We start from the raw sequence: 27,504 nt of genomic DNA, 5'->3' as shown, positions 1-27,504 counted from the left end.
TCTATATTTTCTGCATGTGAAAGGTGCAGTCATGAGTGATATGTCCCAAAGTGAATCAGAGAGGCTAATCTTACCCTTTGCTACAGTATGAAAATGTGCGGGAATCTAAGAGAAAAAGCGGATAGCAGAGGCTATTCGGAGCAATGGGCATGTCTTGAAGGCTATAGCAGTTATTCAAAGCAGCCATCAGTATGTCATTTTCAATTATTTTGAGAAAATGGAAACTACCTCAAAGCCCCTCCTAAAATATTTGGTGATCCGTTATGCACACTTGTGCAGAGGTGCACTTCTGGCATTAAGGATGCCTTTGCAGGCAGCCAAAGAGGGGCACTGGGAGCCCAGGAGGTCCCTGAGGCCCAACGTTGTGCTGCAAACAAAGTACAACAGAGGAAGATTGGCAGACATTAGAGAATTACTGTCTGAGCTAACATCAATGGAAGCTTTGATGCAAGCCTCTTTCAGGGAATTACAATAAAAGGTGGAGTGACTGAAGTTGAGGCAGGCTTAAACAGGCATTCAGATACAGTTACCGATAGAGATAAGAGACTTCAGGATCTTGAAAGCAAAGACCTGAAAAATAGATAATTTGGAGATTTGAGGAAGAAGAAATAACACTGGGTTGAAAGAAATCCCAGACCTGACTGACATAAAGAAGGAGGAACTCTTCAAAAAAGTGTTAAATTCCTGCAAAAGGAACTTTGGAGCAAGAGAGAGAGAGATTCTGGATATATGTGGGTGGAATACCTCTTTTCCATTGTAGAGAACTATGGGCTTTTGCTCTATTACCCATGGCTTTTGCACAGTGCTGTATACCAGACCATGCCAGTGAAAAGATAACAATTAACAGGAACAATTAAACTGTGAAAAATTATAATCCCACTTAGATTCTATGATAAATGAGCACAGAGTTCAGCAGAGTAAGAGGGGAAGCATTGATTAGAGATGCTCAGGACTTAAGTGACACTAAGTGGCAAGTCCAAAGAGCCAGGACACTGAGCTTGAAGCTTCCTATGGAGATAAGGGAGCTGAGTGTCATGGTGCAGTACTGGGCCATGAGTTCCCTAGCTCTGTTTTACCTGGGAGCTTGCTGCCAGCTCTTCAGGACAGAGACACACTTGCTCTTGTACCAAGCATGACTCATTTCTTCCTGCAAAATTATGACAGCTGAGAGTAGAGAAAGAGGAAGAGATCATGTCCAACCATATCTGCCTACAAATGAGGAGACCTGAGGTATTTCAACCTCCTTTTCCCAACCCAGAAGCACCATTCCCAGCACTGCTTTTCAATTTTCTATTAAAAAGTCATGGTCCCAGAAGCAGTGATTAAAATGTCAGCCTCTTCACTCCTGAAGAAGTGCAGATAATTTTAGGATACAGGTGTGTTCCTCCTTCATCCTTTTCTCTGGCCCAATTAATCCTGAGATTTGAAGGAGAACTGAGTCCCCTTGGACAGAAGGAAAAGTTGTGCAGTAGGTTTACATTTTCCAATGAGAGTGTGACAACCATTAGGTCAATACACACTAAGATCTCCTATTGCATTTCTGACAGAAAAGGTTTGGAACATTTCTCTTTTATGAACCATGTCATTCTGTTGCTAAGTTTCAGGTGTGGTCTGAGAATATCTGCTTCTAAGGGTCTGGGCAGTGAGACATCTGGCTTATATGCCAATAATAATTTACACCAATGTAAATAATTAAAAAAATACTTTAATTAATCCAAGGTATACTTACACAGAGACTACTAGAATTGCAGTATTGTGTTGTTTTCAGTAAGTTCTTTCTAGGTTTAGGAAGATTTTTGGATTTTAGCAGCTTAAAATCCTTCCTTGGTCCTAACGGTTCCATTACCACCCTCGGTCTTCAGCAAAACCAAAGAAATCACAACTTCCTACACTTCAAAATGTATTTTGATGGGTATTAAACAGGGTATTAAACCTCAGAGGTGTAAGCACAAAGTGTATTTAATTTGCAATTAGTTATTCCTATCTAGGCAAAACTAATGGATATAGTAGTTTTAAGAGCTCAGACTGCACACTAAAATTAAGAGTTGATAATGAAGTAGTTCAGACCCTGGGTGAAAAACAGCTAGGAAAGCTGAACAGAAATAAGTGTGAACTAATATGTGAGGAAATCGTACATGACTAAAAAGAGCAGGACAAAAAGCAGCATTGCTTACGGAAGCATTAAGCAGAGTAAGGGGTTGACTTGCAGCTCTGTTAAGTTTCCTGGCATCCCAGCAAATTTCAAAATCAATAGAAGCCTATCTTTAAGTGACTTGAAACCTAACGAAGACAAATTTGATTTTGCCTCTCATAGCCCTGTCTGCTTGTTCTATATTGACATTGAGGTATTCACCAACGCACTGGCTAATAGGCTGGACTCTGCCTGATTAGTCAGCGGAAGCAGAGAAACTGTTTCCAAGGGCATTAATTAGTAGGTAATATACGAAGAGGTGCAACTGTATGAAAGGCATGCCATTGCTCAGTGATGTAAAGGAAGTCTTAAAAGGACCTGAATTAAGTGATTTAGAGAGGAGTCTTGGATTGCATGGATAATGGGAAAGCATCACAAATATTAGATCAATAGGCATGGTTCCATTATAAAGCTCCTTTGACTAAAGTCAAAGTTAACCACAATTCTTTGTGCTTTCAGCATATACTCCTTTTCTGTGATAGTCTTGTCACTTCTGCCAAAGTTAGCACAAAATTTCCATCTTGCAGGTACAATATATAGCAGGTTAGGAGAATGAAGTTACACAAAATATAAATTAACTTTTAATGATGATTGCTGACCCACTTCTTTGCAGGCCACTGTAATGAAAGAAATGAGGAAAGAATTCATGAAGTTTGTAGAAAATCCAGGGCTTAGTCAATGAAGTCAAACTTCTAGCATTAGTATTTCAAACAAGTCAGGCTACTCACAAATCATTATATGACAAATGTGAACTCTGTGAGAAAAATCTTAATCAGCTCCTAAGGAATTTCTACCATCTGCCTCCTGAGAAAAAAGATATGATGCAAATTACATTTCTATATCAGAAAAAAATGTAGAAAATATTTAATACAAAGGCACAAGCCAATAATACTGTGAACTGCTAGAAAGAAGTAAATTAATCTTCTTGCCATGGGTATTATTTCAGACATTTCTACTGTCTCTCCTTATTCACTTGCAGAGGACTTGTAGTCCTCCATTTCAGCTATCATTTAAGCAGAGGAGTATGCCATCTTCAAGACAAGTATTTAATGTAGGGCAGAACTGAGAAGAACAAAAGTATTTGGAGCATTAATTCTCACCAACTGTGAGTGCAGCTGGATCATAACAGGTCCCTGTGGAAAAGGCCCCAGTACCAGACAGCCCAGGCAATTTATACATCTGTTCCTGTATCAGCTAATACTTCAGCAGAATAAGAGTGCTAGAAGGCAGTCTTAAACATGACAATCCTTTTTTCTATTTATGTCATTGATGCCAGTAAATTAAGTAGGGATGTAGCTGGGCTCTAAACATCTCAGTGAGTCCTGGAGGGCAGGTCAAAAAACAGCACGGAAGTGTTTGGACTATTTTGCATGTAAGCAATAAAATCAAGACCAGAACAAAACAACAAAAAAGACAAATATTTATGATTTTGTAAAGAGGGAAATGTTTTCCAAGCAGGGACACTGCTGTACCTCCAAAATTCAGCATGCTCTTCTGCACCCTGAGAGGCAGATGGGCACAAAGCCAAGCTGTCCATGCAGCACCTCTAAAGGTAGCATGCCTCATGCCTGCAGTCTGACCCATGAGCTCATGAGCTCACCAATTATCAGGTCTCACAAAAACAAGCAGAGAAGCAAGCAGCATTGCCTTGGATTATGAGCTCTCCCTGGATACCACTGTTCCTATTGTCATGTGTAGTTTGGACACACATGGCTCCAGAAACATTTTGGCTGGGGGGGTACACAGCCCCGTGTGCTTCACACTTGTCTTTTCCTTGTCCTAACCAATTGAATATTTATTGTTCCCATCAGCATGATAGGAAGAGGAGAGCTGAATCACAAGAGGCATTTCACTTCATCTGGCAGCAAGGGTGGTGGGCTGCTGGTTTCAGCTACAAAGTTATTTGATGTGGGCTGAAAACAGAACCTCACACTTTTGTGATGGGAGTCAGCTGCCGAGTGCTGCTACCCCAGAGAGGACAGTATTTCTTCCTCCCTTCCATCCTGAGGCTGCCTGATGACAGGAGCAGTGGCTTTGGGAAAGCAGTTGAGGTGGGAACCCCAGTCCCTTAGGCAAAAGCACTAGCTGGCCCTGGGAGTTGGATCAGAGATCTTGATCCATCTCTGTCCTTGTGTGACTGGAAGGGAAAATGTCACCTTTAAGACACACTCTTTCATCACTCTTTCCTCTTAACTATTTGAGACACATGCTTCCATCCTAAAATTGAGGCTATGCAACATTTACAGTCCGCATGTGGATCTGGCTGTAAAACTGTTGCTTTCTGGATAGTGAAATTCTCCCAAGTCTTTAGCACAAGTACAAGCAACTCAGCATTGTTTTCCCATTTACAGACAGGCTGAAGCTGCACTTCTTTCATGCCATTTAAGATATTAACCAAATAAGCTTTTTAGTGGCTTATCTTTAAAGCCAAAGTATTCACAACAAGTTCTGAATCCTGAATCTCAAATAATTTCCCAGGGCTTCCTTTATGCCCCAAATCTCAAATTATCTTCTAGCCAGCATAACTGCTGTCACTGAGCCTGATAATTTTTTCCCTCTCAGCTCTTCATTTCCCTTACATTTCAGAAGCAGTGCAGAAATGCAGGTGTGGAGTAAAACAAGCTTAATTTACTGTGGCAAATAATGCAAGGGATTTCTTTCATGGATTATTCATTTTATACATTTATTATTGCAGTTGAATGCAATAATAATCTCATTCTTTAAAATTCACCTGAAGCTGCAGTATTTGCAGTTTGCTGCGTTAGGAAGTCAGAGAATCCAGGGCACTTACTGCATAATTTAAGCCTCTTTGTCGCAGATTGGACAGGTTCTTACCCATTGGAATTATGGGGAAACAGATAATTAGCAAGATCTATGGTAACTTCAAGGTGGTTACTGGATGGGAGCTAACTTCTAGCATACGCTAAAGAGAGGGGCAGTGAAACCTAATTAGTATTCAAGATACTTTAACCAAGGGATGTCACAGACAGTCTGGGCAAGAAGGGGATACTTACTCTTCCATCTAACTGTGAAGCTACATAAAATACCCATATAAATGATAATAAGCTATATTCCACACCAAAGAAGACAGCCATTGAATAAAGAAGACTCTTAATTGTACATGCATTTTCAGTGTTGGAGAGTATCTCTTTAACTTATATGCATCCCATAAGCCTGTTTTGGGGACTGAAATTATGATGAGTTAATGGATCAGTTTTATTCATATCAAAGCCAGAAAACAGCAGACAATTAAGTTTTATCCAGACACAGATACAGGAGAAATGGTATCATGTTTAAAGTGATGCTTAATGCAACATGGCAATGAATGCAATACCTAAATATAACAAAAGAAGGATTTCTGATGTTACAATGTGAAGTCAGAGCAGAAGAAAATCCCACAGGAATAAACATTAGAGACCTGGATGACTCTTTTCTTTTCTCATGGCTACCCCAAGGTACCCTCTTTTATTTGCTTTGATATAATAACATTATGTGAGATAGATTATTTGGGTTAACAGTTACAGACTGGTACACTGTTTAAGACAATAATTATCTGACATTTTGCTACCAGTAGAGGAGGAATGCAAGGTTAGACTCAGCTTGACCATTAGTATGGTAATATTTGTATCAGCAGATAGTCCAAGGCATAGAGTGCTATTACAAGTTAGATAAAGTATGTGACTGGGAAAAGCCAGCTTGGATTCACCATGGGCAAATCATACTTAACTAACCTGGTTGCCTTCTAGGGCAAAGTAACCTGCTTGGTCAATGTGGAACAAGTGGTGAATATTGCCAGTAAAGAGTAATTAAGTATGGATGTCTACCTGGATTTTTCTGACGCTTTTGATACTGTTTCCTGCAGTCTCCTCCTGAAGACACCGATACATGAGGCTGTAGATAAGCAGTCCGTCCAGTGGATGGGGAACTGTACCCAGAGGACAGTGCTAAATATTTTAAACTGGCAACCTGCCACAAGGTCTCATTTGCACCCTAATTTGGGCAGAGGCATTTTTTTTAAAGAACTGGACTGTAACAGCACAAGAGGAGCATTTTTCACAATGAGGATAAACAGCCATTGGAATAACCTCCCCGAGGAAAGTGGTAAATTCAGCTGGACAGACTGTTGGGCCATCTTGTCTAGACTGTGTTTTTTGCCAAGAAAGGTTGGGCCAGACGGTCCTTGAGGTCCCTTCCAAGCTGGTAGTCTATAATTCTATGAAGCACCATGCCTGCTCTGCACTTTCTGTAATCAGGGTCCAGGATCCATGAGGAGCTGCTAAAACATCAGAGGCTGAATGGTCTTCATTTTCTTGCTCCTACAAGAATGCTTCAAAATGAAACTGTTTCTAGCAACAGGCAACACCTAAAAATGCAGGATTATATTAAATCCAAATTTATAGCCAGCTGAATATCAGTGTGGCATATTTTTTCAAGCAATGGAGCTATAAGGGAAAAATGAATGGGCTATGTTCCCATACCACTGCCCATACTGTCACATACTAATCTTAACTTGCATGTTACAATTTGTTTACTCAACATCATCAAAATTCTGATTTAGATTACAGTAATGTCATTTTGGACTCCAAGATCATGATGTTCCCCTGCTTTAGGCCAAAGGCAAAGAACATTTGGTTCCATATCACTAATAGCTTTTGCTCAAAGGTCTGGCATAAAACAAATAAATATGTCAGAATGGCATTTATTTCCTGCTTATATACAACAAATAAAGCCTCACTTGTTTAAAAGGAAATTTCATATTATTTTGACATAAAAAAAATCTTCTAAAACTTTCTTGTGAAGCTACACATAGTGACCTCAGGTAAAGGTAGACCAACCAGATCTTGCAACAGAAAGACCTCCCAATTTTTTAATGTTTTCAGGTTAATTGCATTATTTGCTCATTAGGAGTGGTTTGTATTTACAGAGCTCACCATTCTGTGTGCACACAGCTCATGGGGAACAATGAAGATCCCCCCTTTGGAGGCAGCTCTGCACCCCAGTGCTCCCACAGGAGCAGGGTTGGGTGGGGAATGGGGGCAGAGGAGAGAACACGACACTACTGCTACACTGGCATTGCTCAATCCTCCGTCTGCACTTCAGCTTTGCCATCACTGTCCACCAATAATGTAATAAATCCTACATCTGTGAGGGAGTTTATTTTTATATAAGGACTACATGGCACAAGCAAGAGAGCACTGAAGTGAAGTAGCATGAGGAAAGCTGGTAGGTGATAGAGACTGCTGACACGGGGACATGGACTCTAAGGGTTTCCTTCTATCAGTTGTGCAAGATCACCAAAGTTACTAAAGCCCCCAAATTTAAAATTTTCTAATTCAGAAGACATTAAAAAGTGATTTTATTTTCAGTTTTATTGTGGAATGTGAAGATAAATAAATCACTGGGCTGGAAGAAAATGCTTGTATAGAGACCAAAATTATGACGATTACATTTGTTGTGGCCAAAGCGTAGGGCAATCTGGACTATACAGATCTGGTACTTTTGAAGGAGTCAAAAGACAACAGAGTCAACTAGGAAAAAAATTTAGATTTCAAGAAGGTTTGTTATATAGCAAGATATCAATGAGTTCACAGTCAAGAGAGAAGAAATTTTCTCTCTAGATGTTTTTTTTCGCAGATGTGAATTGAAAGAAGCTACCACAAATGGGAGCAATCTAACTAAATGGAACAAAAGAGAAAACAAATAAATAGATAATAGCCAATATATTTTGTGAAGTGAACATAATTGATAAGAGAGGCTAATAACATCATGTCTCTGGGCAACATATAATGAGAAGCTTTTAAAAAGTAAAGTAGGAACAAATGAAATCCCAGCAATAATACAAGTTCATAACTAGAAAAGATAATGCCATTAATAATGAGACAGGAAATGCAGGAGTGTACAATAAATAAACCCCTGTTCTGTTTTTGAAATTAAACTAGAGGAAGTTCTTCTTTCACATGAAGATGATGAAGTACTCAGTTAAAAGCTGAGAAAGATATTTTTAAAAATCAATGCTTGTATGGGGGATAATTGCTTCAAATCAGCAGGTCTGAGTAACTTATACCTAAAAACTCCAGCAAACTGATCTTAAAAGAGTTGTGAGATTATCCAGGTGTCTCTAGCATAGGTAGTCTTTAGGCAGTCAGACCTAGACAAAATAGTACTAAACCAAGACAGGATTCAGTTAATTGTGACAAAAATATGTTTTTCTAATAATCTCAACTACATGTGTGGGAATAATTAATTTTGTTGGTCTGGTTAAGCAGGGTTTTGTAAGGTATTTCTCTTATTACTGCCTGCCACAATTAATGTCACCACACAACATCAATGAAGTATGCATTAAATGGATTAAAGTCACGCTAGTAGACAGACCTGTGCAACTTGGCACCAATAATCACCTATGAATGCAGATGTTTTACAGAATCTTGTGTCATTCATTGGCACAGAAGTAAATAAAAATGCCACCACTGACAAAATGTTGACTAATGTAACAATTGGGTTGACCACTCCCAAAACAAACTGAGGTGCAATACAGAAAATATGAAATTACAAAAAAAAAAAAAAACCAAAACCCAAAAAAACCCAAAGGCATATTTCAAGACGGTTAGAGGTACCTCAGTAACTGTGACTGTTTTTAAATTTACAATCTCCTTGGTTTTCTCATGTGCCTATCCCAAAGCACTGCTCAGAATATATCATCTTCCCTCCTAAGCAATGAACAAATTGTAAAAATGCTCCTTGTGTGCCCTCTGCTCCCTTTCCCGGGATAGACAAAACAAAAAATGAAAAGGCAGCAGCCTGCTCTTTTTGAAGGACTTCTGATGTGGGAGGGTGGAGTGCTGCTCTTTAAACCATTATCAGGATTCATTCCATCAATCAAGATGAGAGATGCAGGTACCCTGTCTTCCAGAGAGGAAGACTCAATTCTGTAATTTATCATTTAATTTCTTAGGCACTACTTAAACACCAACAAGCGAATGTGGGATATGTAAAAGGTATATTCAAACTCTGTTGATTAAACTATCACATCATTTGGTGAAGACTGCCAAAATTCCAGGGTTGGAAATGCAGGATAGCTGCATTTTGGGGGGCTCCTTTGCTAACTTGATTGGTGGGAAATGCAAGCTATGGCCAGCCGCTAGGAAAAATGGATGGGCATTACAGATCAAGAATTGGAGCCCAGGACTGGCACATAGCACATCTTGAGTAAACTTGGGGCTTTTATCTTTCTCCCACATTTTGAAGGTGTTTGTGTGTGTTTTTTTTTTGGTTAGTTTTGTTTGTTTGTTTGTTTTTTGTTCTTTGTTCATTCATTTGTTTTGGTTTGTTTTGGTTTGTGGTTTTTTGTTTGGGTCAGTTGGTTTATTTTTTTTTGGTTTTTGTTTATTTGTTTAGTAGGTTTTTGTTTGTTTTGGTTTGGGGGTTTATTTTTTTTTAATTTGATTTTTTTTGTTGGTTGTTTTGGTTTTGGCTTTTTTTGCAGATGGAGGAGTTTCTTAAGGATGCTGGAATGGAGGATTTCTGTAGACATTGAGGGGCAGGGAGCTGTAGGTCTAAATGGGACACAGCAAGAAGGAGTTTAGCCCCATCTCCCACAGCCTAGTTTAGGCTGAGTTGCAGGTCCCCATGAGAAAGGGAAGATGCCATCAGCTGCTGTGTTCTTATTCCAGCTGTACTGGAAAAGAAAACCAGCTGAGATGACCCTGGCTGGATGCCAGGCACCCACCAAAGCCTCTCTATCACTCCTCTCCACTGCTGGACAGGGGAGAGTAAATATACCAAAGAGTTCATGGGTTGAGAGGAGTACAGGGAGAGATCACTCACTGTCAAGGGCAAAACAGACTCAAATAAGAGCTATTCATTGAATATACTACCAACAGAATCAGGATAAACAGGATAATGAAAAATAAAATAACATCTCAAACCCACATTTTTTTCTGCCCTGCCCCCCTTCCCAACTCCACCTCTTACCCCAGCCTTGCAGGGAGACAGGGAGTAAGGGTTATGATCAGATTATCACTCAGTGCCATGGTTTATTTGAGGTGCTAGGGCATGGGTTGGATTCTATGATCTTGAATCACTTCCAACCTAGTGATTCTGTGAATTGTGTGATTTTGTGAATTCTCTATTCCAGTAAGATCTTTGACTAAGCCATACTGAACATGGGCAGCTATAAAATTCAAATGAGAGGTAGAAGGCATAAAACGTTCTGGCACATCTCTAATACTAAAAGTATGTTGAACAAAGGTACTGGAAACTCAGAAAAGTATAGGTGGTAGCTTAGTATTTCTACAAGCTTAACTTCTAATAGAAAAATACAGTTTATGTAAAAATTTAAAGCAATAATCTTTCACAAATTCTCTCTCTCTACTAATATGCAGAATTTATCAATGGCTGTTAGAAATTAGCCAGCAAGGGGAAATGTTTTGCATGCAGTAGCATGTACAAAAAGCTCATGCAAATCTAGCTGTCATGAACAAGTTCTAAATTAAAAAGAAAATCAAGAAATGAATAACACCTTACCTAAATGTCATCAGTTCAGATTAACACATGCTATTGAATCAACAAGTCTCACTAACAAATGTTAATAAAACTAACTGTTAAATGACTCATACCAGTGAGACAGATGAGTGAGTGTCAACATATAAATTTTGAGGAAGGGGAAAGCAAAATCACAGGAAGTCTAAGGATCCAATTCAGAAAAGTTCAAATTTTCTCTAAGTTTGCAGTCATTAAAGAGAAATGAAGATGTTAATTTCTTGGCTAAAATTAATTGCCACAAAATGTAGCAGATGCCAAAATATCAATGGGTTTTCAAAGCAATTGAAAACATTAATGAAAGAGACCATTAATTAACCAAAGACCTGTCTCTGCTGTTGAGGCTCTGGAAATTCAAGAAACTGAGGAAGCATCACTGGACTATTCCCTTACTGTTATATTCCTGCTTATCCCAGATACAGGGAGAAATGAACACTCAGTCTGATCTAATAGAAGCAATCTGAAGTTCTTGTTATGTTTCCTATCTCCTCAGAATATCTATGTAATATTTCAATGAATTTTACTTTTAAAAAAAGAAATGTAGATCAGGTGGCACCTGAGATACCACAAGCTGTTTTCTGCTTTGCAGAGGGACAGGGCTTTCTTCAGAACTAATTGCACTCCAAGCATGCAGCAAAGTAAGCTTCTTGGGAAGTAAACGATCCAAGAAGAGTTTAACCATATCAGGATTACATACTCCAGGGATTTAGCTGAAGCAGAAGGATTTGCATGGTATGAAACTCCTGAGAAATCTCTCAACAAAAACATTTTTTCTTTCTTTCACGTGGTGTGTGGTCCAGCAGCTGCTACTCAGTGTTTGGATTTTATTCAACAATCCAAATTATTGAAAGACACTTAGTATTCTGAAAGCCAGATACATTCTTCACAAGCTCTGAATAATTTTTTTAAAGTGTAGTCTCTGAGGAAATAGTTATTCAGAAGGGTTAGGCAGTGGTCTTTTTCTGTGTTGAAAATCCAAGAACTCATGCACAGATGAAGATGAAACTTCTGTTTTCAAAAAGTGATTCAAGTATATATATTTGCTGAGAATATTTATGCAGGATAACATGAAGGGAGCTTTGTCCACACACCTTCAATGGCATTTTATTACTTATTCTAAAATCTGTAGGCATGCAAAAGTTGGTCAATAGTGCTTGTTGCATTGGCATTCTTTGGCAGGTCTGGATAACCAGTATAATGTGGGCATCATTCACCTCCATTTGCTTTAGGCCATGTGTTATTCTCCAGTTCATAGCTTCATAAAACTGTGGAACAGCCTTTCTCTAGAACTTTCGAAAAAAGAACATAGTAAAAAGGATTAGATGTAGCCATAAATATGATAAATGGCTTGCTAGAAACTGCATTAAATAGCAGTGATATCAGTCCAGAGATGAGTTCTGCAACAGTCTTTTTGCAAACCTGAGTGGATAAATGATTCACTATGTGCTTGCTTTTCATGGACATCATTTAACAGAACATCCTATGTCACTAGTCATTTGCACTCCAAATACAGAAGACTTGTGTGTTGCTGCTTACCATTTGATCACGCTTACCTCATTCTCCAGACTTCCATTAAATGATGGGGAAAGAAATAAAATTGTGCCTCCCACTCTTTTCTCTAGGACTTTTTCCATAATCTTTTGACTTGTCACTCTGGTTTGTTTTTTTTTTTTCCCCTTTTGTGGTTGCTGTTAGGTTTGTTTATTTGTTTTCTTTTGTCTAGTCTGGTCCAAGTTTTGCCCACTGTGCTTCTCTGCACCACAATCTCCCAGAGGGCAATTCTGAGTACTCAGGGTAGTGTTGAGTCCTTCAGCAATATCCTAAGTGCTCAAGCACAAGGTTTGTCCACATTTTGTGCAGTGGCTCTGTTTTCACAGTACTCCAGGGACTCTCATTGAAAACCTACCCAGCAGGTAGGTTCATGAATGAACTGCTCCTTGTCTGCACAGAGTCACACTATATGGACTCAGCTTTTGTTAGAACTCAGCCCACAACTGGATGCAAACTACACACAAAACTTAAAAATGTCCAGGTTCCATCAGACATGACTCTTGTTATATTTTTTCCAAAGTATGTGTCTTCTAAATAAAAACATAAAATAGTGGTATACCATAGCTAAAGAAGTGGTTTTTTTTAAAGATCATTTGCCTGGCAATAAGTATTCCAGAGAAGAAAGAACGAAATAGGAGAGCAAGCCCCAATGATGAAACCTAACAAAACCTACCAATTTCAGGTGCTTCTGGAAAAAAAAAAGTTGTAGCAGGAAAAATATAGCACTTTCTTTGACAGTGACAGCAAAGATTTGAAAATAGGAACAGAACATCTACTGACAGGATGACTCTATTATAGACTATGCGGGGATTTTTATCACTAAGTTGCTTGCAGAAATACGTCTCATTCAGCTCCTCAGCCTCACTGATGCACCAAGCTTGACCCTGTGTCTTGGAAATGTACTCGCTATCAGTCAAGCTTGTTTGCATTAATGTAGCCCACTTTTATTTATCGTAGTAATATACTTCATTTATATTTATTGCATGCTGCCTCCTTGACTTGAGCTTTGACCTGAGATTGACCCAGTTGTTTGTCTATTGTACACAGGTACTGTTGCTTTTCTGGCTAATATTGACTGAAAAGCAGACCTGCGAGGAGACCTGGGGCCAGGCTACATGCAAAAAACCCCAGTAGAACAGACATATCAAATTGCACTTAAATCCAGCCAAATTATTTGCAACATCTCAAAAATATATTTAAACCTCAAGGCATTTATAGCAATTATTCAATGCAGAATGTGTATTTTTTCAACTGCTGCTTATAACAGATCTTACAGTTTGCATTGTAGCATGGAAATCATCACTAAAGCTATCTTGCCTCAGTGTTTAGAAGACAATTGAGAAAGCTTCAACCAGTAATGACAGTCTATACAACCAGCAGGTTTTAGTTGGCTCTGAAGATTTATTTGGCTTTATTTGGCACCTAGCATACCTTCACTGATGTATAAATAAAGAAACCAGACATACTTTTGTGTTTATGGCATGAAGCTACATGTGATCAAGCCGTGTTGGTGCTGGCTGACCCCTCTTGCTTGGCATGTGATTCATTCCCTTTTGTGAGAGCACTGGGCTGGAAAGATGTGTCACATTAAAGAAGAGCAAGAAGTGCTCACTGCCCACTCTCTCTTTTTGGAGAGGTTTCATAGCATTTAGCCTCTGGGAAGCCTCCTTCTTCTTTCAAACTATAGATATACAAGGACTATTGCAAGCAACCAAGTCACTGAGACATAAGGAGTTACCAGCTGGCAGATAAGCTGTGCTATCTCTTTGCATGAATATTCCTTGTCTGTTACAAGTGAGAAGTAAAATGTGTTAGCAAAAATATTGGAGGTGGTTTGTACTAGAAAGAAATACTTTATTTCATCAACCCTCATCTCAGTGCTACTTAACAAAATGGCAACTGTGACGTTTGCAAGGTTTTAACCTAATGCTTTTTTGTTCCACCTATGAGATTAAGTAACATGTACACATACATCAAGTCATTCCAGCTCAATGACAAGTAGAAACCTATGGAAATTAACTAGAGACTCAGTTGCTGGTGGCAATCTTTTCATATCTGATTGGTTCAGTTTGTGTAAAAAGTCACAAGAAAGAGGTAGGCTTTGAAATTAGGAGAATTGATGTAATTTGATAATTTAAATAGGATTTCCATGTCTGTAAACTGAATTGTTTATGGATTCAGGGACATGGGCAGTATAGCAGAGACTGGAGAACACAAACATGAGGTCATTTATTAAGCTCATTCTCATAAACTACAATGAGCATCAGCTTTTTTCCCCCTTTGTTTTGAGTTCTTTATCTTGGCCTTATCTGAGCCTAGGAGGTTTGCTACTATAGGCTTGAAGATCGCTATTAGTAGATCTAAAGTGATTGCATTATTTGATTTTCCACTCCTGTGTATTTATCACTTTAATGTATATGTTTGCAAAATCCTTTAAGAAACCAGTGCTTGGAAATATTAGTCAAAACAGGCTTGAGACTTCTTCCTTTGCACAATGACTGATGTACTATATGACTACAGCTACTGCAAGGACTTTAGGATTTCACAAATGGACAGGATCTATAAAAGAAGTGAAAATAAAAAGGAAAAGAGTGAACACATTCAACTACTACAGCACTTTTCTTTAGTGAAATCCTAAGGGCCAGATTCTATGTCACTCCACATTGTGTGCACTTAAGTTACACCACTGGAAATTGCAAAGCAGATGTAATTTGCTGCCAGCTCACAGTACAGCAACACTTTACCAGATACTGCTCTTAGGGGCCACTGAAAAATCTGCAGGAGGGGTTATCCTGTAAAGATGTAAAATGGTCTCCTGAAAGAAATGGTACAAGTGTTATTGAGTGGACTTTCTCTCATTAAATGAGCACTGGAAAAGGCTTGAAAATATATAGCAGTCTGGTGACCGGGGAGTCTCCTCCAGCTCTAATTTCTGTGATCAAGTAGACAAAGGATAGAGAAGGAATTGAATTATGCCTGAGGCACAAGGATTCCTGGAGCTGATCACCTCTCCCAGGAAAATGTCAGTCTAAAAGGTTTTCCAATACTTCTCACTAGCAGTTTTGACATGTGAAATTCAGGTGTTTCTCTGAACTCTAGCTGATGTTATTGATAATATTTATTATCACAAATGTCAAGATACTGTCCCAGTTGCTTCATTATTGAACATTTCTTACATGACCTTCCGCACGATTATTCATTTGCTGTGATTTGTGAAACTTCAGAGGGCCCAGCATGAGCTTCCTGTGGTGACAGGACAGTAAATGATTAGAAATCCTCTATCTCCACCAGCCATATGGTCAGCAATACAGGGACCTTTAATACAACACTTTTGGAGCTGCTTTTACCCTGTTTTTGCTCTTTAATTTTTGACCCAAGCAGTTCAGGTTGAATGCTTGGAATGCCTTGCTCATAGGCTGTGGGGAATTATATTCAGGTGTGTGCAACCTAGGGAACTCAGATACAGAAGGTTAGAAACCCACCTCTTCAGAAAGCCCTTTCAAGCCAAAGGAGAAATACAATCTCTTTCATTGCCCCCTTGACTCCAGACAATGCTACTGGTATAGGGGTTGATTCCACTTTCTAAAGATTCAGATACCCACTGTGCACTTTGAAAATTCTGAGCAAACAACAAAGAAGGGGAAGGGAAAATGCTTCTTTCCATGTCTTAAAATAGTATTTAACATTGTGGTAAAGAACTTGAGAACTCATCTTTTCTTTGAGATGGTCATGTGCACTTCAAAGCTGGTGCTGAAACCACTGTCCACCTCACTAGCATTTAGCTTAGTTTTGCTTCATTTGGGTTTCCAAAACAAAACAAAACAAAACAAAACAAAACAGGAGGCTTGGAGGACAAATATATTTTGTGTATTTTAGAAAACCACCCTTAGTAATCTGAAAAATTTTAATCTTTATTTGCTTTCCTCATGTCCCAGCTTTCCTCGCGTCCCAGCAATCTGCTCTACTGTTGCTAACACTGGTTGTAAGAGATATTTTCACCTGTCTTTTATGGGTTTTTCTCAGATCTGACAAATATCTTAGAATCAGGAAAAGCACAAAGAGACATCTATTACTTTATGGTACTTCCTTAATTTTATCTATTTTCAAAGCTTCACTAACTATGCCTATATCTTTTTTGACAAACTAATACAATCAACCCTGCTACTTCAGCTCATCTACTATCAGGATGGGAATATCATGTTCCAATGAAATTGTTAACCATTAATAGGCACAGTGCTGAAATATTAATCCATTTTGTCTCTCCAGGGCATTATAATCAACAGATCGAGTGGGACTTAAAATGTATGTGTGGAGGTTGCCACAGTACACAGCACATCACACTATGACTTAAAACGTACTCTGAAGAGATGTCTTCTTTTCATATGGAACTGGAATGAGAATTAGAGGCAGAATGTTTATCGATCATTCCCAAGAAGATGAAAAAAAGATGCCTACTGCTACACCATCAACTGTTTTATTCTGCTACTCTGTAAGAAAAATAAGTCTTAAAGGAAATACCATAATGAACTTCCCACACAGATGAGTTAAATTGAAAAAAACTCCCACCAGCATGCATTATGCAGATTGCCTTATTCATGTCTGTCATATGCTTCTGCACAAACACCAGTCTTCTTGCCCTCAACTATCTTGCCATTTGCTACCCCAGTCAGTAAAATAAATTCTAGTGTAATGCATGAACCTTCAGTGAGCTTCCACATTTCACAAAATTATAACAGCAGCTATGAAAAAGGACGTCTTTTATTAAAAAACCAAAAATACACTCTTCCTACAGCCCAAAGGTGCTAGCTCTATCTCAAATATTGTGTGTCTGCCATTAACTTTCACTTTAGAAGGCCCCTGCTAAAGTATAAGCCAGAATCAGAATACCTGCTATGTTAGTTACATTATCGTGCTGGTAGCTTTTGGTTTTTTATAGAGGACAGTGGCTATTAACACATAGCTGTGGCAATCTCTGTGTACCTCTAAGCTGATTTTTGTTTGATTCTTTGCAAAAAGTGGATGAGGTGAACATCATAGGGATGATAAACCAGAGATAAGAAAAGACTCTTTCTTTCCAGCTTTCATTTGTGCAAATTATAAGGCAGCCAGATAATTCTGTAAAAAATTAGGTAAATCATGAAGAACATCACAGTTTTAATAGTTTTTTGTCTTTCCTTTACCTGACAATGCCTTAGATGTGTTCAGATATCATTATTTCTGGAATGTCCACATACACAGCTTTGATAATTAAAAGAGATTTCTTGCCCTTAACTGTTCATTTTCACAGTGAGTGTGTTAACATGAAGCATTACCCAATTGTTAAGTCTAGGTATTGATTATTTCAAGCTGTACATGGACTAATATTGTTTGCCTTGTGGACAGACTAATGTATTTGTCCACAACAAAGGACAAACAGATGTACATCTTTTCTTCAGAGCTCAGAGATTAATTTTCAGAAGGGAACTAGACAAAATGATTTGCACTGCTGTTAAGCAGTTTCTTTCTCTCTTTTCTTTCTTCTCCCACTGAGGGGACCAGTGATAACACAATACTTCCTTTTTTTTGCCACAAGAAAAGTAGGGAGCAGCTGTTTCCATGCTGGAGGAAACAGGAGCTTTATAGAATAAAGAAAGCTTGTGCGCTTTTTATTAAAAACTGCACTTTACAACTGAAACATAATCTAAGGATGAAACCAGCTGATATGGCTATTTTGCTGGTTGTTAAAGAGTTTATACTACATTAAATTGACTCCCATGGGTTTAATTTTTCAGTGCTGTTACAATCACCAACCTCTCTTATTGAGAGGGTCAATAGGCACAATGTGAAATCTTGTAAATCATTGCCTTACTATTTTTGTAATATATAATGTGACATTTTCACACACACCTTAAAAATTATAAACCAGATACACACTGTATATCAAACAAATAAATCATCTGCTATACATACAGTCTTTCTTTTGGTTTTGGAAAGATTAATTCTATTGCATTTCATATGTTTTAAATTGTTTTTGGCTTCAGAGGCAAAATCTGCTTTTGTACTCAGAAAGCAAAGACCCTGGATGTAATCTATTTTAAAAGCTTAATAGAGAAAAAGTGACCCTGAAAGCATATTTAAAACCATTCCACTAAAAGCCTTAGAACTATAAACATTAAATAAATTAAGTCATTATACTTTAAAAAAAAATCTGGTCAGTTGATAGAAACTTTTACCTGAAATTTTGAAAAGGGAAAGAACAAATTGGAATTAAACATTACAGTGACCTGATAGCCTATTTAGTGCTCCAGGGATGTTTTTCTCCTACAGGCGTATTTACCAGCCATGTTTCCCATGCAAACTGAAATTCCTGATGTGACATCTGGGGAAACTGAGTCACTGAAGAATATGTTTTATAACGGAAAACTGTAGTGTTATGAGGAAAAACTTATTTTAAGCAGGAGACTGATTACTCAGCTGCACAGAAAAACTAGATGCTTTTCCCTCATATTCTTGTGCAGTTTCCTTCATGCCTTTTACCACCTGCATTAAAAGATATTGGTTCATGCCTACAGTCTTCTGCATCAGCCAGTAGTGAGAAATAAATGTCTTTGGTCATGCTTAGTATCCCAGTCCTAAATGTCCCACTTTCCCTAGTCCACACAGTTTCTGTCTCTGCCGTTGGAGAAAAAAGCATTGATCAGAGGCATTTAAATATGTAAGAAAGGGGAAATATCAGAACTAAGGTAATACAGCTTTTTAGAAGAAAGAGCTACAAAAGTTCTGAGACCTGTGAGGTGTTTCTGCTGTGTCAACTCCAACCAGCAGAAGACATTTCTCAAACACCCCTCAGTCACAGTCCACAGTGAAGTGACTTTGGTTTTGGACACAGGCAATTTGGATGGAGGAAAGCAGGGAATGGATTCATTGAACATATGTCCTTCACAGAGCTAGCAAATTCCATGTTGTGGAGCTGAACCAATGATGAGATGTCCCTTGAATTTCAGCTTTGTGAGTGTTCCACAAAGGCTTCATAGCTGTGTTCCTGTGATGAACAGACCATCCTGCTATTGACTTTGCTGAATTTGAGAATTTGGTTGCTTCTTATTTACAGGTTTTTATCTACTCTATCATGTCTTTATCAGCTTATTGTCCTGATGACCCTTTTATTCTTCATTCCTCTATTTCCTCAAGCCAAGATTTGTAGAGTATTCATTGTTAAAATAAACATTCATGGTTCATGCTTACTGCAGTCTTCAAGGACTTGGAGCGACATTGCTCTGACTGAAAGTCCAGCAAGAATCTAGTGCATGGTGTTGTCTTACGTGGTCCAAGACTGCTGGGAAGTGCTGTTTATTGGTGAAGTACTCTTTTACCTAGCTCCATGAAAGAAATTAAATTTGAAGTACAGTGCTTCCTGCATTGTACATTTATCCTTGTACAAGGCCAGACAAAATTTGACATGACATAAAATACTTTCCCTTGAGAAGAATTGGATATATCTATAGATTAGGTCTAGGCTGACAGCCAAGTTGTGATCTGTTCAGTTCCCTGATACAGGCTTTCATTCTTTTTTTAGCGAATACTTTTTTGTATGTGGCAAGTTATAACTGACACTGTTCTACAAAAAATTGTGATCAAGTTAAGCTGGAACTGTAATTAGAGAAAAGGTGCTGCTTGTTCTTTGTGGTTCATCTAATGTAAGGGTCAAAAGGGTTTCAATTCAATGATCTCATGATCAAATCAGGTCTGCTTGCATTGAATATTTTAGACATTTTAATTCATGAAAATAATCTGTATGCTCACATCCACTTTTTTTTTCAAGTAGAAAAATCTCTTTGATTTGAACATCTAAAAGTTTTCCTCTTCCTTTTCCTTCACCTCTTCAGGGAGCTTCCCCAAAAGAGTTGTCAGATTTGCCATTCAATTCCTCCCTTTTCTCTATAGTTCTTCTGAATGGACACAGCTGAAAAATAAGGCATACCCCCAAATATTCTTCTATCTCATCATCTCATCTCATCTCATCTCATCTCATCATCTCATCTCATCTCATCTCATCCTAAAAATTATTGACATTTAAATGCACATATAATAATTTCATTACAAAACTCACTTTTTAGTTTTTTTTTTTAATTTTTTTTTTTTTTGGCCTGTGGCAATTAGACTTATTAGGCAAAAGGCAGAAACTGACACACAGGAAGTTCCCCCTAAATATGAAGAAGAACTTTACTGTGCACTGGAACAGATTGCCCAGAGAGGTTGTGGAGTCTCTGACTGGAGATATTCAAGAATTGCCTGGACACAACCCTGTGCAATGTGCTTGGGGATGACCCTGCTTGAGAAGAGAGGTTGGACCAGATGATCCAATGTGGGCCCTTCCAAACTTATCCATTCAATGATTCTGTAATATAAATGGGATGGGAAATGGCCTTTTATGTCCATACTCACTGAACCTGCAAAAACTGAACTCAGCTTCATTGTCTTATCTCTGCTTCTTTTCTTTATTTTAGAACACCCCACTCCCAAACAAACAAACAAGCAAACAAAAACCTAGCCCAAACCTAATTCCGTAATCCTGAGACCTTTTACTATTTTACACCAAAAAAGTTAGTCTGACATATTTCACTTTCACAGAAAAACAGTACCTCAGTCAATGACATAACCTACTAATTTCAAATGTAAGACTAGTTGTGGGGGACTTGGACTAAAATACATTTGTAAATGTAACTGTGATAGGCTACAATAGTAAAAGAATTTTACATGCTAGAGTTTTTCATGAAACTTTTTGTGAAAATATATGGCAGTGTCTTATCAGTATAATATCTACCACATTGCAGTAAGCACAACATTTTAATTGCCACATAAGAAAAATAAAATAAAAAGTTAAATATGTGAACAGTTAATACAGTAACAAAACCCAACATAAGCTTTAAGGCAATTTAAACAAGGAAAATCAAGACCGGATAATTTATTAACTATTTGCCTTCATAAAATTTCCTTTAGAAAAGTGTTTGATATAATGAAATATACATGTTTCATGGGATAGAAAAATATTTTATTAACAATAAAAGGTCCACAATCTAGCAATAAATACAGTCACATAAGTAGCTATGCTTTTGCCTGCCTTATCTTCAAGAGTTTTAGATCTTATTAATAATTACATGGTGTATTCATTTATTTTCCTATGTTAAAGAATATGCAATTTACTTTGAATGACATTAACAAGGTTGAAAGCTTGTTTAAGCTTTCAAAATATTTCAAAATACTAAAATAATAAATTCTTACAAGTTTTAAAACAGAATTTCAAGAACATTGGGGTTTTTCATTGAAAATAGGTGTTCTAATATATACAGTGATATTACTAGATAATTATGTAATTTAAAATGTAGTTCAGTATCTGAACCAACCTGCCCTCTCTAATCCACAATTCAAAGGATGTTGGATGTTAAAAGAATTTCATTAGTTGAAGCAATGTCATATTGATTGAGTGTAATAGTCTTCTGGGAAATTTCTCAGACGTTTAATCAACATGGGAGTGCCCAAGGGCACAGGAAGTTCCTGCTCTGCCCTGTTGGTCATGGAGACCATGGCAAGATCTATTCACTGATCCTGGCAGTCATTCATGATATGTGTTTTGTGTGGGTGTCTGAAACAGTATAGTGCTGAAAAGGTCCTATTCCTCATGCTTTGATTTCCACTCCAGGGTTTTATAGGTATCAATGGCGTGGAGCCCAGAGCACCTGTGGCAAGGTGTGGGGCCAAGGGAATTGCAGACATGGGTCTCTGCCCCTTCATGCTTTAAACCCCTCTGCTTCTATTGCTTGCACTCCTAAAGATACACGTGGCACACTGACAGAGCGCTTGGTTGTGTCACATTGTACTTTCTCGTCCTACAAGGAAATTGGTTTTCCCATGGACTTCTGTCTTGCATTTGCAGCTGCATGACCCAGAGCTTATGGGCTGTGGAGCTGAGGACTCGTCCCTCTTGTAGTCAGTTACCCTTTTTAAGGTGTCTGCTGTGCCCATCAGTCTTTCTCCAACAGGACATTTTCTTTATTGAATTCTGCACTGCAAAGTCAGGATGATGCTACAGAGAGGGCAGCAGGGCTCTCAATGACCCTCCGTGGGGAACACGGGGAGGAGAGACCAGCAGAGCTGCACCAGGGGCAACCCGGCTGCTCTGACTGCCAAACAAGTGCTGTGTTAAGGGGTTTCCCTCTCTCATCTCTGAGAAGATTCAAATCAGTACTGCAAAATTTCAAGCAAAATAGTATTTGGGATCAGATCTATGTTTGGCTGGAGTTCTGACAGCCTCTTCAAAGCAAGTTTTATTTTATTTATTTTTAGATCCACCAAAGGTGCTCTATTGACTTCCTTCAGTGCAACTTAATAAAATGCACAAAGATCTGTCTCCTTTCAATTGCAAAAGACAGAAAGATGATTGGAATGGAGATCCCTGCCAACTCCCCCTCCCCATCTCAGAGAACAGAATTACCCCACATCCCATGTGCTGAAAAGGTGTCTGAATTGAGGTTGCCTCTAAATACATGGAGGCTTCTTTTGCAGAGGAGCCACTGAAATATGAGGATTGCTAGTGCCAGCACTCTGCACAACACCAGTTGCCACTGATGAGCATGAGGTGGAAGGTGGAATCCAAGACATGCAGGCCACAGGGTATATTTTCCTTTATCATGAATAGAGGCCACAATTGGCATGGAAATAAAGTGTCAATAGGAAGCCAATATTTTTTGTGAAAACTTGACTTTGTATGTTCAGCTGGATGGTGGCAGCTACCAGCAGGGCAGTGCCATTATGATGTAGGTCTCTGGAAGTGAGGGCAGCCCCTGGAAAAACTGGCACCAAGGGACCCTTTGCCTCATAGGCTGCTGTGCATGCCCTAGGTCAGTGGCTAAAGAAGTGGCCTTGCTGCTCCTGACTTGTTCAGTCACTCCCTTGGAAAATTTTAAAAACTTAATTTAAAACAAAAGGTTTGAATTTGATTCCCTAAAGGGTGAATCAGGAAATTTTGGTTTTCAGAGATGCTGAACATCTACAGGCTCTGCTGAACTCAAAAGGCAAAGACAGCAGCAACCACATGCTGAGCTACAGAAGAATATTTTACTTGAAGCCCAGCTACACATTTACTGCACTGGGCTTGGATTTGGATGCTTCATTTAGGAAACAAGAGACAAATCATTATGGCCTTTCACCATGAACTCCATGTTTCAGTTTTATCCTCCAGGAGGCAGTAATAAAATTACCTACAGTGTCTTGAATACAATCAGGAAAAAGCAGTGAAATACACGATGAGCTTCATTAGTGTATAATTGTACATTTTCATTGCATATATAATCAGAAATAATATACCATGCAATTAAAGAACACTTCATCTTTTAAATCCCTGTGATACTGATTTCTTTGGTTTTTTTCTGTTGGTAAGCTGTGAGAGTGTATGCATATGTTTAGCAAAATGCCCTTGAGAAATAAAGTAACATGTGAAACTCATTTTTTATTTTGTGGGAAACTTCATAACACTTTCTCAGATTCCATCCATGGGATGGATTTCCAGCTTATCTTATGTATGAGAAAAGACCTTATAACCTCTGTGTGACAGTTGTTTAGATTTTATAAAGTGTCCTGCTCACTGTGGCGTTACTCACAGATATTTGTGTGCTACTTCAGAAAGCAAAGGAAAATTATGATTCTTCTGTATTTAAATGCAGTGTGTTCCTTTAGTCCCATGTCACTTAGAAAAATCCTGCACCAGGATAGGTCTGCTTTTAAATTGGAACAATAAAATAGGTTGGTTTTTTTTTTTCTTTGTATTTGGCTCTGGTTTTCAGTGCTTTGAAACCCACAGCTTTCTTTTCTGAAAACAGTTTGCCAGACCTTTAATTGGCTTTTGTTTAAAGGAATATTTCTATGTAGAAGCTGCCACCTGTATGAATATTGAGGAGGTAAATTGATTTCTGTGTAGAGTTGAAGGAAAGCTGTCAGAAGAGGAGGAAATATATAGCATGTGTTAGCCTTCTAAAGAATTCCTCTGCTGGGAACCAGGGAAAGACTAAACCTAAATGAGTTTACTAATAAGGTTAATTTAAAAATTATTCTAAAGCATTGTTATTACTACTATTATGAGAGGTTTATTATAACTTTTCCTATTTTCAATCTCAAATGTCAGCAATAATGACATCTTCCATGAGAATGACATTCATTATAGTGCCCTGGGGCTGTGCACTCTCCTCACCCTTTTTATCTCTGACTCTTTCTGGTGGTTTTAATTCAGCATTAGGTACAATATGAATGTCCTTGCAGGGCACACAAGCCACTGCACACATACCAGCTTTTCTGAAAGCAGTTGAGATTCTGCATCTGAAAATGCACCTTTGGTTAAACTAGTGTCCACAGCAATCAAACTGCCAACTATTTCATAGGCACCACTGATGTAAGAATACTGGGGAAGCTACTGCTCTAAATCACAAATGGGAGCTTTCGCTGAAGACAATATGAAGAGAAACATTAGTATCTCTGGAAAAAATGGATAAAACAACAAATTCTGCAATAGTTGTTCCATATTATTAAAAGGTGTTGCGATAAGGTTTCTTCTGCAAACACAAAATTATGCAGAGCAGGGTTTTAATATAATTTATTTTCCATGCCTTTTATTGAAAAAGAGCTAATGAAAATTACTCATATTTTCACTTTATCTTATCAAGCCTTGTTAATGAAAAGCTCCACTGTTTTGCATGGATGTTTCAAATTTTCAGCAGCCTATGACTTAGTAAATAAAGTTGTCACTCAAACCTCATTTCCTGTACAACTGCAACAAATCAAAATGAACTCTGAATTAATGCTGAATATTTTCTGCATTTGATGTCTCTGTCACCAAAGAGATAGCTATCTCATTCTTTTTATGCTGTTTCTGAAATGGGTCTGCATTACGGATGATATTTATTTATTTATTTGTCTGTTTGTTTAGTGATTAGCAATGCAAGGACATTTAAAAACAAATACAGTGAAACTCTTCCAGCTCATGGTGCCATGTCGTTATTCCCATCTTCCCTGAACAGTCATGAAGCACAAGATCTATCCTACCCACATAATTTCAAACATGTTAAAAACATAGTGAACTAAGCACAGAATTCATATGGCTCTGCATGATTTGGATTAGATATAAGTGCAGTATTAGGTTAGGATTTTGTTTTACTTGGAGACAATGCAATACAAATCACAGATTGAGCTCTCAGTTACAGCTGCATTATAGAGTGTAGGCAGTCTCAACTAACAATAAAATTATTTGATGTCATAGGGCTTGTTGGATAATATTCACAAGGGGGTTCATTAACCATCCTGAGTTGTGCTTCAAGCTGTGTAAGTGCCTTGCAGAAGATATTAATTTTGTATGTTTATGTTTGTGTCATAATATGTTTTTATTTATAGATTGGACCATGTTAATTTTCTGACTATGTTTAGAAGTATATTTCTCTGTGTTTCTTGCATTAAACATACAGTCATCTTACTTCCACTTGAGAAGCCGTCTCCATAAGTAGTGTTTGGTCACTTTTATTTCGACAAAGTTCATAACTGGTCACTGCTTTGTTGGGGAAATCTGTCTGTATTCAACATACTGTGATGGTGATGATTCCTGTAGCGCCTGTGGATATAAAGTGAGACATCTTCTCATTTCAGGTGAATGTCCTCCTCAAACACCCTCAGAAGAGCTCAGCCAGGACTCCTCAGGACTGGTTATACGAGAGACCTTAGGTGGAAGGGGGGCCTGAAGCTAGAGCGAAGTGGTGCTCTTGAGTAACTAGAGGAAGAGCTCAGTAAAGAAGCATGTTTTAAAACCCTGGTGTGTATATGTGTTCCTGTGCCTAAGCTGCTTTTGTCTTCCTTCCTGAAGTAGAAAATGGTAGTTCCAGAGAGCTACCATATGGTCAGCCTTGTTGACTCCACTGAAGAGCCCAGAATTCCTCAGATGTTGCACTGCATGCCTGAAAATTAATCCACAACTGCTGAATCAGAACAAACAACGTAGGTCTGTTGAGATGCAAACCTGGACACAGATCAGAGGATAATGTGTGCCAGAGTCCTCACCCCAATAAGCGCACACAGATGTGTGCAAATGAAAACTAATAGACAAGACTTAAATGGGGACTAATATGGACATATTTTGCAGAGAGTTGCACTCAAGTTAATTGGCGAGTAAGAAAATAGACATTGGTTCTGAGGGTGAAAAGTGTAGGGAAAGGCAACCAGTAACAAAGCAGTGCTACAGTCTATTAAAGCAGAGGACACAGGGAAGGAGAACTGAATCCTCTGACTGGTGAGGGAGCTCTCTGCCTAGGCTTCAGATCTGCATGTGCGTGTACAATGTGATAGGATGCCAAGAACACTGCAGCACATATTTTAAAAGAAGCCTTTTGCAAGAAGCTAAAGAAACTCTGGGGTACAGGGCTCCAATGGGCTGGCTCCTAACATAGCAATGTGTCCAGCTAAACTGGAAATAACTATCAGGTAGATCATTCTCAATCAAACAAAGACCGAGCATGCAGCTCTTCTGATCCATTCTTGGCTATTGCCTTATACTTTTCAAGTGATGCTTATTTATTGCTGTTAAAACAACTACCTGTTAAGAAAGTGACTAGTAATAAAGCACCTTACCTTGATTTGTACCTCTTCTGCTGCATCCCCTAGAAGCTCTAAACATAGTCTGGAGATGTCTGCTTCCAGCAAATAAAACAAGATCCACATGTGATTTGATTTTCATGCAGCCTCTGAGGCAAAACTTGATCTGTGTTTGATGCATTTCTCACAAAAAAATGAGAAAATTAGTATGCAGCAAAATGCAGGCACACAGAGAACTGGACACTGTTCAGATTTAATGTTTGTCTGTTTCTGATTTATTAACCCAGTACAGATGCAATTATTTCTTTCAGCAATGTCCTATTCTCTCCACAGTTTTCCACTTGCACTGCCAAAGCCACAGCAAGAATTGCTGGCTTGCCAAAATGTGCACGGTCTGGCTTGCTGGCTGGGGAAGGATAAGGTTCTCAAGTAGTCACAACCTCATTTAAACACAGGTTTACACTGTTATTACTGCATCCTTTAGCAGCAACTAAAAGCATCACACTTTATTTCAACACAGAGTTTCAGTAGAAAAGACAAAAATTGTTATTGAAGCAGAAGACAAGTAATCATAAGACACTAATTCTTCATGATTCTTCCATATGTTCTCTGTGTAACCT

At 38.4% G+C, this 27,504-nt stretch overlaps 1 long non-coding RNA gene across 3 annotated transcripts in view; it reads right to left on the bottom strand.

The window, feature by feature from the left end:
- Positions 1–27,281, bottom strand: part of LOC135301907 (uncharacterized) — a 50,520-nt gene extending 23,239 nt beyond the window's left edge. For all 3 annotated transcript variants that reach the window (XR_010363646.1, XR_010363647.1, XR_010363648.1), the window contains exon 1: positions 26,921–27,281. This is a non-coding gene — a long non-coding RNA (uncharacterized LOC135301907). The remainder of the gene's footprint in view (positions 1–26,920) is intronic.
- Between the last annotated feature and the right edge of the window lie 223 nt (positions 27,282–27,504).

This window comes from Passer domesticus, chromosome 5, assembly GCF_036417665.1.
Source record: "Passer domesticus isolate bPasDom1 chromosome 5, bPasDom1.hap1, whole genome shotgun sequence".
NCBI lineage: Eukaryota > Metazoa > Chordata > Aves > Passeriformes > Passeridae > Passer > Passer domesticus.
The sequence above is the reverse complement of the archived record's forward strand: the minus strand, read 5'-3'. Positions and strand labels throughout refer to the sequence as shown.